Here is a 14,026-nt window from a genome sequence, read left to right as displayed (position 1 = left end):
CTCTCATAAATTTTGTATACCTCAATTAGGTCACCCCTTAGCCTCCTCTGTTCTAAGGAAAACAACCTTAGCCTATCCAATCTCTCCTCATAGCTGCAGCTTTCAAGCCCTGGCAGCATTCTTGTAAATCTCCTCTGCACTCTCTCCAAAGCAATTATGTCCTTCCTGTAATGTGGTGACCAGAACTGTACACAAAATTCCAGCTGTGGCCTAACCAATGTTTTATGCAGTTCCATCATTACATCCCTGCTTTTGTATCCAATACCTTGCACAATAAAGGAAAGCATTCCATATGCTTTCTTTATCCACCTGTCCTGCCAACCCTGAATGCACTGAGGACCCTCAAAGATCTGTGGCACCTGCAAGTGACTCAAGATAAGAGTCACGGAAGCTTCCAGCGTATCTTGCACATACCTGCACTATCTGCTTTCGGTGGTTGTAGACCAGCTGCACATTGAGAGAGTGGAACACTTTCCTGTTGATGAACTGTCCTGGCTGTTCTCAGGGAAAGCCACATGTGTGCAGTCGATGGCTCCCTAAACCTGTGGGAATCCAGAAATCGCTGCAAATCCCACTGCTCTGGCAGCCTGGTTGGCTTCTTCTAAGGAGAACTGGATGTAATTGTATGCCTTGCTAAATGGGGCATCAGTAATCTCTTGAATTCATTTGTGAGCAGATGCTTGAGAAATCCCACAGAGGTCCCCAGTGGAGCCCTGAAATGAGCCACTCGAAGAAGTTCAGAGTGATGGTGACTTTGAGAGTCACTGGCAATGGATGGCCTCCCAGTCCCTGTGTCACCTCCTCCCAGAGAATGTGGCAGATGTGAGACACCACATCCCTAGGCATGCAAAGGCATGTACGGCACTGTCTTTCGCTCATCTGGAGGTATGAGAAGTGTCTTCTGCACACCCTCGGTCTCGCCAGACACCTCCACTCAATGGCTCTGTCACCCTCAGCTTCTGGGTCCTAAGGGGACCCCGTTGGTCCTTGTTCTTTGGGGTGAGGCTCTTCCCTTAGCCCAACCTGGTGGCGATGGGACCTTCTTCTCCTTCTTAGTAGCCTGACCACCAGGATAAACACAACCTTGCCTGCTCCTTCCATGAGGCACCTGTGCTCGTGTCTGCAGAAACATTGAACAGAAACATGATTGAACATAAGCCTGCAATTGTCACCTTCCATTAACGAGGGAGTCATTATGAAGCCCATGGGTTACTTTCATCCCAGACATTACTTGCCCACTTAGTTCCTTGAAGTGCTATTACAGTCTTCTGGATCACTGGTCGAGCACGCAACCCCCAAACTGTGCCCCCACCCCACACACATGACAGGACTTTGACACAAGCTTGGATCTGACTGAGTTCTGCCAGCTGAGAGAAGCCTCAGTCAAGGCAATGTCAGACTGTATCCTTTGGATTACACAGCAGCCCCAACTTGCACTCATGTTATGAGAGTATTGTGGGGGAGGGGGCCTTCAAAATCTTACTGCCAGCTGCTAGGTTTAGAGTTCCAAGGGCCATTAGGCTGATGCATTTTGACCCACTGTCGCTGGGTCAAAATCATGGAACTCCCTTCCTAACAGCATTGTGGGTGTACCTACACCACATGGACTGCAGTATTAAAAACATCTAACGCACAAAGATATTACATGTATTTTAAAAATACAAAGCAGTATAAAAACTCTGATCTTTTTCATTGATGAAACTGATAAACGTATTCCAATCTTCGGTTTTCTGACTAAACAATCAAAGCCTCATTGACTTCTGCCTACAACTTAGTGGAGCACATTTTCGTGCATTTTTTGGTATCACACACCCATCCTTGGAAGCAGTCCACATATTGTGAGCAATGAGATATGCTCGTGTCTGCAAACAGTGGGGACGTGATAGAGCTGGTTACCATTTTCAGCCCAAGGGGTGCACTGGACCTTAAGGAGGTGACATCGGATTATGTCAGTGACGCATAATAGACTTCTATTTTATACAAATTGTTAATTTTCTAAAGTTTTTAGTGACAGAGGAATTGGGGCTTGGTGTAAAATGACCTGCCAATTTGCCATCAGCTTATTTCAGATCAATTTTACCTTCTGAGTTTACAAGCTGCCATAAAAACCTAGTGGGGATAAGAGCTCGGGTGGACAATGGGTGGTAGAGCATTTTAAAGACCCGTATACTTTCAATGTAAGTGCATTAGGCCTTTCAAAGGCCCTTCTTGTGATTATTTTTGTGTGGTCAGCTGGTTGTTGGGCTTTCATTGCCCTTAACGCCAGTTGATGTTATTTATGATGCCTCAGCTGCCGTTAGTGGTATTAGAGGCTTTGCCAAGAGGAATCCTTCGAATGATGCATTTGGAGGAAAACAGGGCCCAGTGGAAGAATGCCAGACAGGACCATCTGCCTGAGAAATCCCACATGCCTATCACTCCCGCCTTCACCCACTCTCGCATCCCAACATCTGCAGAGAGAAGGAGCAAAACTCACTTTTGGAAGATGTTGTCGTGGTGGCTTTTCTTCTCAATGGTGCTGTACCAGCAGATTTCCCAACAGCTTCAACAGTAACACTAACATCAACAAATTATATTTATTTAGCACCATTAACATAATAAAACTTCCGAAGGGGTTTCGAACAGGTATAAAACAAAATATGACGCTGAGCCACGTCGGGAGATATTAGGAAAGATGACCAAAAGCTTGGTCAAAGAGGCAGGTCTTAAGGAGTGCCTTAAAGGAGGAAAGTCAGGTAGAGAGGTGGAGAGTTGTAGGGAGGGAATTCCAGAGCTTATGGCCTTGGCAACTGAAGGTGTAGCCAGCAATGGTGGAGCGGTTAAAATCAGGGATGCTCATGAGGCCAGAATTTCATGAGAACAGATATCTCGGAGGGTTGTGGAGGCTGAAGGAGCTTACAGGAGGGACCCCAGGTCAACTTTGAAGGCAAGGATGAGAATTTTAAAATCAAGATGTTGCTTGACCGGGAATCGATGAATGGAAAATTCCAGCCCTGTCAGCGACAGACGTCATGGCGGGCAGAAAGAGAAAATGTAGAGAACGGCCAAAAGTCTGTTTCCCACGTAAAAACTGTTCCTAAATTTCCGCTCCTGACTTCCACATCGGGTTGGGTAGCCCTTGGGATATGTTGTTACCAATGCTGGAATTGCTGAGTCATATGGACTTGAAACCTTAACTGTGTTCCTCTCCGCAGATGCTGTCAGACCTGCTGAGTTTTTCCAGGTATTTTTATTTTTGTTCTGGAATTGCTGATATTCAATCCTAGTGCATCCAGCTCTGTGCCTGGAATGAAAAATCATACAATCTACCCTTAGAGCTGCAGAATACCAGAGTCCGAGCCAAAAATTTCACAAACAACAAATGGAGTTTCAAGCAGCAGGTACATTTGCTGGGTACAAAGCACCATCATTTCATTAAAACTACCCTGCTGGTGTTACCATGAATCACTTTCAAATTGAATTATACAGATTAAAATCTTGAAAGATATTTTGAACTGACTTCGAAATGGTTGATAGAGGACAAAACAATAGCCAGTAATAGCTACAGATCAGGCATTAGAACTGTACATTAGAAAAACTCCCTATTACAGAAGGAATTATCAGAATTTTCTGCATTATTTCTAGTTTTAGAATCATGTAATGTCAGGGAAAAGAAAGGGGAGAAAGAAAATTGTGACTGAAAGAAGCTGTCCCAGGATTAGTGCACTATTCACAACTTTTTTTTATTCTCACAGGATGTGGACATCACTGGCCTGGCCAGCATTTATTGTCCGTCCCTGATTGCTCATCTCTAGGTGCCCTTGAGAAGGTGGTGGTGAGCTGCCTTCTTGAACCGCTGCAGTTCATGTGGTGTAGGTACACCCATAGTGCTGTTAGGGAGGGAGTTCCAGGATTTTGACCCAGCAACAGTGAAGGAACGGCGATATATTTACAAGTAAGAATGGTGTGTGATTTGGAGCGGAACTTCCAGGTGGTGGTGTTACCATGTGTCTGGTACCCTTGTCCATCTAGGTTGTAGATGTCATGGGTTTGGAACGTGTGTTAAAGGAGCTTTGGTGAGATGCTGCAGTGCTTCTTGTAGATGGTACACACTGTTGCCACAGTGCAGTTAATTGTAGACAGAAGCTGGGGATCTAATTTGTTTATTTAGTATGACCAAGGGACATTTACATGCTCCAACTAAGGAGACAGATTTTGACAAAACAAATAAATCGTCTTGATAAAAATCTTCACAGAACCTCAACTTGTGCGTTATTATTTATACCCTTGTTTCAATGTCACACCATTACAGAGGTGCGGATTTTACAGCAAATGCTTTGGTTCCAAATGTTGGAGGACTGGACATTTTTAATACATCATGTGAGAAATCATGGACAAGGGAAACAAACATCCCGTGGGAAAAAAACAGCTTAGTCAATGTCATTATTTCAACACTAGGTGGCAGTAGGTACTAAAAAATTAAACATGGAACTCAATTTCATTTCGGAATTATAGAATCATTGAATGGTTACAATACAGAAGGAAGCCGCTCGGCCCATCATGACTGTGCTAGCTCTCTGGAAGAGCAACTCATATAATCCCACTCCCCTGCCTTCTCCCCATAGCCCTGCAAATGTTTTCTCTTCAAATACTTATCCAAATCCTCTTTTGAAAGGCACAATTGACCCTGACTCCATTACACGCTCAGGCTGTGCATTCCAGATCCTAACCACTTGCTGTATAAAAAACATTTTCCTCGTGTCACCTTTGCTTTTTTTGCCAATCAACTTAAATTGGTGTCCTCTGGTTCTCGATCCTTCCACCAATGGGAACAATTTCTCCCTATTTGGCCAGACCCCTCATGATTTTGAACATCTCTATCAAATCTCCTTTAAATGTTTATTCTTCAAAAAGAACCCCAGCTTCACCAATCTATTTACATAACTGAAGTTCCTCACCTCGGGACCATTCTTGTGAATCTTTTCTGCACCCTCTCTAATGCATTCACATCCTTCCTAAAGTGCGATGCCTAGAACTGGAGGCAATACTCCAGTTGAGGCTGAACCAGTGTTTTATACAGGTTTAACATAACTTTCACAGAATCACAGAGTAACAGAATCACACAGTGCAGAAGAGGCCCTTCGGCCCATCGAGTCTGCGCCGACACATGAGAAACACTTTCTTGCTTTTATACCCTATGCCCCTATTTATAAATCTCCCGATCCCTTATGTTTCCCAGCCTGTCCTGCCACCTTCAATGATTTGTACATAAATACACCCAGATGCCTCAGTTTCTGTGCCCCCTTTAGAATTGTACCCTTTATTGTATGTTGTGTCTCCTTGGTCTTCCTACCAAAAGAAATCACTTCACACTTCACTGCATTAAATTTCATTTGCCTCTTGTCTACCCATTCTGCCAACCTGTCTATTTCCTTTTGAAGTTTAACACTATCCTTCTCACAGTTCACAATATTTCCAAGTTTTCTGCCATCCTCAAATTTTGAAATTGTGCCCTGTACACCCAAGACTAGGTGAAGACTGCATCAAGGAGCCCTAGCAAAACTGGAGTCAATAGGAATCAGGGAAAACTCTTTGCTGGTTGGAGTCATACCTAGAACAAAGGAAGATGATTGTGGTTGTTGGAGGTCAGTCACCTCAGCTCCAGCACATCACTGCAGGAGTTCCTCAGGGTGGTGTCCTCGGCCCAATCATCTTCAGCTGCTTCATCAATGATTTTCCTTCCATCATAAGGTCAGAAGTGGGGATGTTCACTGATGATTGCACAATGTTCAGCACCATTCACAACTTCTCAGATATTAAAGCAGTCCCTGTCCAAATGACAAGTGGCAAGTAATGTATGTGCTACACAAGTGCTAGGCAATGACCATCTCCAACAAGAGACAATCTAACCATTGTCCCTTGACATTCACTGGCATTACCATCTCTGAATCCCCTGCTAGCAATATCCTGGGGGTAACCATTGACCAGAAACTGAACTTGACTAGCCATTAAATGTGGCTACAAGAGCAGGTAAGAGGCTAGAAATCCTGTGGCCTGTCCGCCATCTACAACGAACAAGTCAAGAGTGTGATGGAATATTCCCCACTTGCCTTGATGAGTGCAGCTCCAAGAACACTCAAGGGGTAGGATTTTCCCCCCGTCGGGGGCGAAGTTGAAGGGCGGGTGCGCACAGGCGTGCTTCCGATCGGCACCCCCGATTGGGAGTGTGGCACCATTTTACGTGGACGGGCCAATTAAGCGTGACGTTCGCACGGAAGCGCTATGCACTCCCTGTGCGGTTGGGGAGGTGGAAATCCCAAAATCAAGAGTGCGCTCTTTCCCGCATGCGCACTCATCTCCCTGAGGCTAAGTGCTGCTGCAGGGAGATCGGCTCTAAATGTAAAAAACCTAAAAATAAAAAAATAAAATTTCCCTACCATGTCCCCTCATGTGACACTGTCACATGAGTTGGGACTTGTCCATAATTTTTACAAAAACTTTCTTAAAATGTTTTAAAACCTACATGAACCTCATCCCGCCCGTGGATGAGATTTCATGCTTTTTCTAATTCCCACCGAGGCTCCTGGCCTGCCCGCCAACCTTAAGGTCGGACGAGCAGGTCAATTAATTAATTTAGTTACTCTGTAAATGGCCTCAATTGGCCATTGACAGGTTGGCGGGCACACAGCTGATTTTGCTGCGCCGCTGCCTACTGGAAAATTTAAATGGGGCACAGTAATGTCAGGAGTTACGCCCGATGTCACCGCGCATCATTTTACGTGTCAGCAAGCGGGCCCCGCCCCCCGCTCGCCAACAGGAAAATCCTGCCCAAGCAGTCAACGCCATCCAGGACAAAGCAGCCTATTTGATTGAAGCCCATCCACAAACATTCACTCCCTCCAACACCGACCCACAGTAGCAGCAGTATGTACCATCTACAAGATGCACTGCAGGAACTCATCAAGACTCCTTAACCAGCACCATCCAAACCCATGACCACTACCATCTAGAAGAACAAGGGCAGCAGACACATGGAAAGACCACCATCTGGAAGTTCCCTTTCAATCCACTCACTATCCTGACTTGGAAATATATCACCATTCCTTCACTGTCGCATGGTCAAAATCCTGGAACTACCTTCCTAACAGCACTGTGGGTGTAACTACACCACATGGACTGCAGTGGTTCAAGAAGGCAGCTCACCACCACCTTCTCAGCGGCAAGTAGGGATGGGCAATAAATGCTGGCCTAGCCAGCGATGCCCACTTCCCATGAGCAAATAAAAAAAAATGGTGATTAATATTTCTCAAGAAAAGCTGGTGCCCCCCCAACAATTGTGGGAACTCACAATAAACCTTCCTTAATCCAGAAAACAACCGTTCACTGCTCTGTTTCCTGTCACTCAGCCAGTTTTGTAACCATGCTGCTACAGTCCCTTTTATTTGATAAGCTCTAACTTTGCTCACAAACCTGTTATGGGGCACTTTATCAAATGCCTTTTGGAAGTCCATGTACACCACATCAAAGCATTATCCTCTTTCACCCTCTCCATTATCTCATCAGGTTAATAGTGCAGGTTAGTAAGGAATGCTTGTAGTATAACATTTGACTTCTAAACCCTTGAAATATTCAGTGCAATATAATAAATAATAACCAAATCAAATGAAGTAGGTGTATTTGTAGATTTCCAGAAATGGGTAAAAAAACATTTTGAAGATTAGTACATTTTACAGATGTCTAAAGGTATCTTCAGATATATTTGGGGATTTTATTTTCTCAGAAGAACACCGAATTATTGATTTATTATTCTAATTATAATTTTTAAAATTCATTATTGGGATGTGGGCACCACTGGCTAGGCCGGGATTTATTGCCTTAGTAATGATTTTATTGAATTAGATGCCATACAGCAGCTATTTCATGCCCAGAGCCAACTAAAATTACCAAATATAAATATCGAAAACATATATTATGGACAGGCAAACTGTACTTATTTCCTCTCACCAACTGTCCGTAAGCAAAAGATGCTTTGAAAGTATGTGGTGGCATGTTTTCCCAAGCCTTCGTTGTGTGTGATTGCACACGCACATGCACAGTAAGGCGGGAATAGGAAAATAAAGAGTTTTACAACTATGGATAGTAACAGTACAAGAACCACATAAATGAATATTAGTTCGTGTGATTTCCAAAGTCAGTCCAATGAAGAATTCTTTCACATAGGAATTTGAGTTCAGCTGGCTAAAGACCAGAGTTGTAAAATTTGTTTTACATTTGGTGCTGATACCACAAGATGAAGTAAGTACACAGAGACTAGGTGAGTTCTGCAGGCGATAGAAGGAAATCTTCCAGCAGAGGCAGGCTTTGAGGAGCAGCCTGTTGTTCTGCCTGGAGCTCTGCTTCTTGGGGGGTTCAACGGTTGGATGTTAAACAACAGACTGCCTGGTGAGGCTAAAGATGTAATATTAAAACTGTTCAAAAAGGCAAGAGGCTTGGGTCATGTGACATGGCCCACTAATGGTTAATTGTAGCTTAATAATCAGTTTCTATGCTTTTAGCCAGAATTGCATTGTTCCCCCTTAGGAGAGAGACAGGGTGGTTATTAGCATCTCATCCAATATAACGAGTCTTTTCAATATCTTTTGTGATAGCTCAGGTTGGGCATTCAGTTCGTCTGCACTTCCTTTGCTTTTATCGATTACAATGATGTGTGAGATTCCACAGTCTGAACGAGGAATTATTTTGTTTTTGTAATTCCCAGTGGTAGCTGCCAGCACAAATGGCCAATGCTGTGATCATGTGACTTGTAGCAACCAATTTTTTGGGGGGTTCAGCAGAAAGTCTATTTTTTTAAAACATGGGAAAATAATAAAGTTTTGGATTTCTTTTCATGTCATATGGAGTCCAACATGTACCTTACATGCTTACATAAAGGGTAACCTATATTAAATTGAATTACATAGATTGACAGCATAGAAGCAGACCATTCACCCCAACAGGTCTATGCTTGTGTTTATGTGTCACACGAGCCTCCCCCCCCCCACTACTTGATTTCACCACAACATATCCTTCCAACCTTTTCTTGCTCATGCATTTATTTAGCTTCCCCTTAAATACAACTAAGCTACTTGCCTCAAGTATTCCATGTGGTAGGGAGTTGTACATTTTAACCAGTCTCTAAGTAAAGATATTTCACCTAAATTCCTTATTGGATTCGTCAGTAACTACCTTATAATTATGGCCCCTAGATTTGTACTCCCTCTACTGTGATCCTGTTAGGGATCATTAACATTTAAAGGGAAATCCAAACATCCTGCAATTAACTGATAGAATGACACCATAAGGTTCCACATTTTAAAACAAAAACAAACTTTATTGTATATAAGAATGAAACAAAGCAAGCACTATTAACTTAACACTTTAGTTTATAATTACTTACGCTACAAACTCAGTTCTACTTTTTACTTCCCCATTCACCACTCCAAACACCCCCCAATGCCCAAGAATTCTCTGAAGCATTACAGCAATCTTGAAGGTGCATTTACTCCTCTAGAGGCCAACCCAAAGGTATGCCACAGCCCATTGGAATTCAATTTAATTCTCCTTAGTATTCCAGCTATCCTCCAAGGTAAGATTCTATGGGGTCCTTCCATTTACTTTTTGGCAAACCCTCCACCTTTCCTTTACAGATCTCATGACCGTGGATGCCTCAACTCCTTGTTCAAGTTGCCAGCAGATACCCAACAGCCTTCCCACAGCTTTCCAAACCAACTTTGCTCACTGCCTTCTGCCACAAGGCTCTGTTAGGACCACTGTAGATTTATTCCAAGGGTTACAAACTAGATCAAATCTTCCAGCTGCTTTTCCCTCATGAAATCCAAACTGCATTCCATGTGGCGAACAATGAAGTTAGTATTTTCTCTGGTTGAAATGCAGGCTTAACTGATCATCATCTCCGGTTGGCTCTCTCAAGCTAGTGAGATGCAATCTACACCAAAGCAAAGTTACAATGCCTCCGTCCATTCCCCAAACTGAACTGCTTGCTTCTGTCAACAAACACACACAGATAAAGTAAACAAAGGAACATTCTACCTCCTCAGCCCATCTCTATAACAATGTGGTATGCTTTGGGATGTTCTCAAACAGAAATATAAACAAATTATTTTACCTTCCATGATGTGCTTTGATTCCATAACCCATATGAATAATTTATATTGCTAATGGAGTTTACGACCCTTTCTATGGGCCTTCTGGTTCCCTTACAAGGTTTGAGATGGATCATTCATTGTTCAATATTTTTTCACTATCAACTCTGACCTTGTAATACACAGGTTAATTAAGCCTAGGCTATTTGATTTGCCTTTACATTTGGGTTGTTCATCAGTTGCTGAACCAGGATTTTCCACTTATCTTACATTTAAACCTTTAATTCCTAAAACTAAAAGTTATATTGAAGTGGATTATAATCCTAGCCCCTTTTTGGGGACTACTCCAGATCAAGCATAGGCCTCCTCAGATGACCACTCTCACTTAAGGTTGAGAAAATATGAACTCACAGATACTTGAATGGGTATGAAGATCTGCTCTAACCCTCTCCAAAGGAAAGAAACCAGCAAAGGCTCTAGCTAGCCTTCTTCAAAAGTTTTAGCCAGATTATAATAACCTGGATATTATAAGTGTTGGGCATCTCTCCTCAATGTATCTCCCCACTGAAAAGTAGACTGAGACGGGTTCTCAAGTTTGGATACAGGAGACTATGAGAGACAATATATTTGCTAAATTATATAAAAGTTTATTAAAGAACTGAACATTTATTAAAGAACTGAACATGCAATTCACTTTTGATGGGAAAGTCAATTGCAACGTTAATAGCTCCAGGAAAAGAAAGTATAATCTTGTTTCTAATAGAGAATCCAAGTTTCAAGTCTGAATAATGTTACAGTAAGTTATTAAGATATCCATCAACATTTAAAGTAGCATTTACCTTAAATCCTTGAGTATAAAGCTACAGAGATGAACAAAATACCTCCATCCCAATTAAGGGGACAGCTATCATCGCTGCACCACAGTAGCAATACCTTTACCATGAGAAATGCTGGAATGAATCCAGTGAATCTAAAAATCCACTGTATGGTTCGAACATTTATACTGGGCTGAATTTTCACTTTGGTGTGCAGGCGTAAAATAACGTGCGATGACATTGGGCGAGCGTCCCAACGTCATCACGTAATCACGCGATATTTCGGTCGGCAGGCACGAGTGGGAGTCAGCAGCTTGCCCGCCTACAATAAAGAGAGCTGTTAAACCCATTAAGAAATTAATTAAACTGAATTTTACCCTGCCTGTCCAACCTTACGGTTAGCAGGTGGGTAAAAAGGCCAAGGGGCCTTTGGGTTTTTGAGGAAACCACATCCACAGGCGGGATGAGGTTTCCGATGTTAATTAAAAATAAAATAGAAATTTTCAAATCTCATTTCTAACATGTCCCTGCTCATGTGACAGAGTCACATAAAGGGACATGTTTTCCTTTTTTTAAAACTTTATTTTTCATATGAAAAATCTTCAGCCATCTGAGGTTGCTCTGTGCCTTCAGGGAGCTTTCTGTGAGTGCACCAGTATGCATGCGCTGAATTCCGTCCTCACCCTCCTACCCCGCTCCAACCCAGGTAGTGCTGAGCATTTCAGCACACGATTCATGCTGGCTGGCCATTAATTGGCCAGCCAGTGTGAAATTACAGTCAGGGCCCGATCAAGGGCGGTGGGCTGTTGCACTACCGCTCCCAGGCCAGCCTACTGCACCCACCCGACGAGGGGAAAATCTGTTTCTAAACTGCATAACTAATCTTTTTTTACACATGGGGGTGTTACTTCTTGACATGTAGGTTTGCTCCCTTCTATTTACCAAATAAGGTTGTATAACTGTCAATTTCTAGTTAAAATCCAAATTTTTATTGATTGGAAAAGGCTGACCCAGCAGGAAGCTGTGAGCACATGTGGTTGTCAACATCCTTAGAACTAACGTGATGCTGAGAGTTGTAAATGGTGGTAACTTCCTAACCACACAATTGTGTTTTAAGATTAGAACTCAGTTTCCTGGATTCAGTTGACAGGTGATTTAGGGCCAGCCATAGAAAACAAGGTTATCAATTGTTAGATTGTGGTAACTTACAATGATTATTTACAAAATCTGTACTATCAATGCCTTACTGAGGTGATGTATCGATGATTGTCAGGAGCCAATTCCTGTTTTTCAGAAACTACCTTGTGTTAGGCGATGAGAGTTTGGGACTGAGAACAATATGCCACAATATGCCACAAAAATAAGGGGTCGCTCATTTAAGACAGAGATGAGGAGAAATTTTATTCTCTCAGGGGGTTGTGAGTCTTTGGAACTCTCTTCCTCAAAAGGCAGTGGAAGCAGAGTCTTTCAATATTTTTAAAGCAGAGCTAGATAGATTCTTGATCAAAAAGGGAGTGAAACATTATCGAGGTAGGCAGGAATGCGGGGTTGAGGTTACATTCAGATCATTATCTTATTGAATGGCGAGCAGACTCAAGGGGCCAAGTGGCCTACTCCTACTCCTAATTCATATGTTTGTATGTCTACCCTGCCAAACAACATCATCATACATGTGCTAGGCAATGACAATCTCCAACATGAGAGAATCCAACCATCTTCCCTTGGCATTCAATGGTTTCATAAATCCATCATAAAGATGGCAGCTCACCACCACCTTCTCAAGGGCAACTAGGGATGGGGAATAAATGCTGGCCCATGAATGAATAAAAAAAAAATCCCCCAACATCAAAACCCTGCAACTCACCACTGACCAGAAAATTAAGTGGCCAGCCAAATAAATACTGAGGCTACAAGAACAGGTCAGAAGCCGACTATTCTGCAGAGAGAACTCACCTCTTGACTCCTCAAAGCCTTTGCACAACTCAAGAGAGCAGCTCCAGCCACATGCAAAAAGCTCGACACTATCCAAGACAAAGCAAATCCTACCTTCCACCATCCTGAGTAACTAACTCTAACCCTAACTCTCAGTTTTCTAAAAGCAGAATAATGCAAATGCTGGAAATGTGCAGATACTGCCTGACATGCAGAATATTTCCAGCATTTCCTGTTTCAATATCAGTTTTCTGTTTTGTAGCAGGTTTGCTGTACACCCCTTGTCCCTTGACTCCACATGCCTAGTCATGAGCCTCCACACCTTAGTCATGAGTCTATTATTGAAGGCCTTTTTAAAGTCAATGTATGATACATCCACTACATTACCCGTGTCCACTCTTCCTGTTATTTCTTCAAAGGACTCTGCAAGGTTAATCAAGCATGACCTTCCTTTTCAAATCCATGCTTACTATGTTTTGTTATATTTTTGTTTTCTAGATGTTTTTCTATTATATCTTTGAGTAAAGTGTTAGGAAATAGAGATAGTTTAAGTAAGTCATATGTGTATTTAGGTGTGTTAGGAATAAGGTATTTCTTTAAGTTTAAGTTCAATTTATAGTTTTTTCAATTTATGGCTTAAAAGTTGAAACCTGGGGTCTGGTTTCATTTTTTAGTGGAGACAGCACGTCTAAAGCTCTGTTTGTATACCTGCATTTCTAGTGAGATTTTTAAAACTCTTGAAGGAGAGTTTAAGCCAATAGAGTAGAGATAAAAAAACTGTACTGCTGCTTAGCAACAGGGATCCAGAGAGGGAGCCCCCACCCCAACACACACACACACAGAAAACTAAAGAAAAGCAGCTTCAGTTCAGTTGGAAGCAGCTGCCAGAGAGACTGGGCAGCAGAGGGAAAGATAGCAAGTCCCAAACTGAAGTTGAAGTCAGGATTCCAGGGAGACTGGATACTGGGAGAAGGAGCTACAGAGAGAACAGTTTTCCCAAAAGAACCAAAAGGTCCCAAGGCCAAGGAGTGAGACAGAAAGGACAGGTCCCATGAAGACCTTCTAGTCAAAGGACAAGAATAGATTTCTGGAAAAGGTTCTGTTCTGTGGAAGTGAAAGTAAGGAGAAGCTGAAAGGTCCAAAGAGACCGCTGAAGGT

Source organism: Cetorhinus maximus, chromosome 1, assembly GCF_964194155.1.
Source record: "Cetorhinus maximus chromosome 1, sCetMax3.hap1.1, whole genome shotgun sequence".
Taxonomy (NCBI): domain Eukaryota; kingdom Metazoa; phylum Chordata; class Chondrichthyes; order Lamniformes; family Cetorhinidae; genus Cetorhinus; species Cetorhinus maximus.
The sequence above is the reverse complement of the archived record's forward strand: the minus strand, read 5'-3'. Positions refer to the sequence as shown.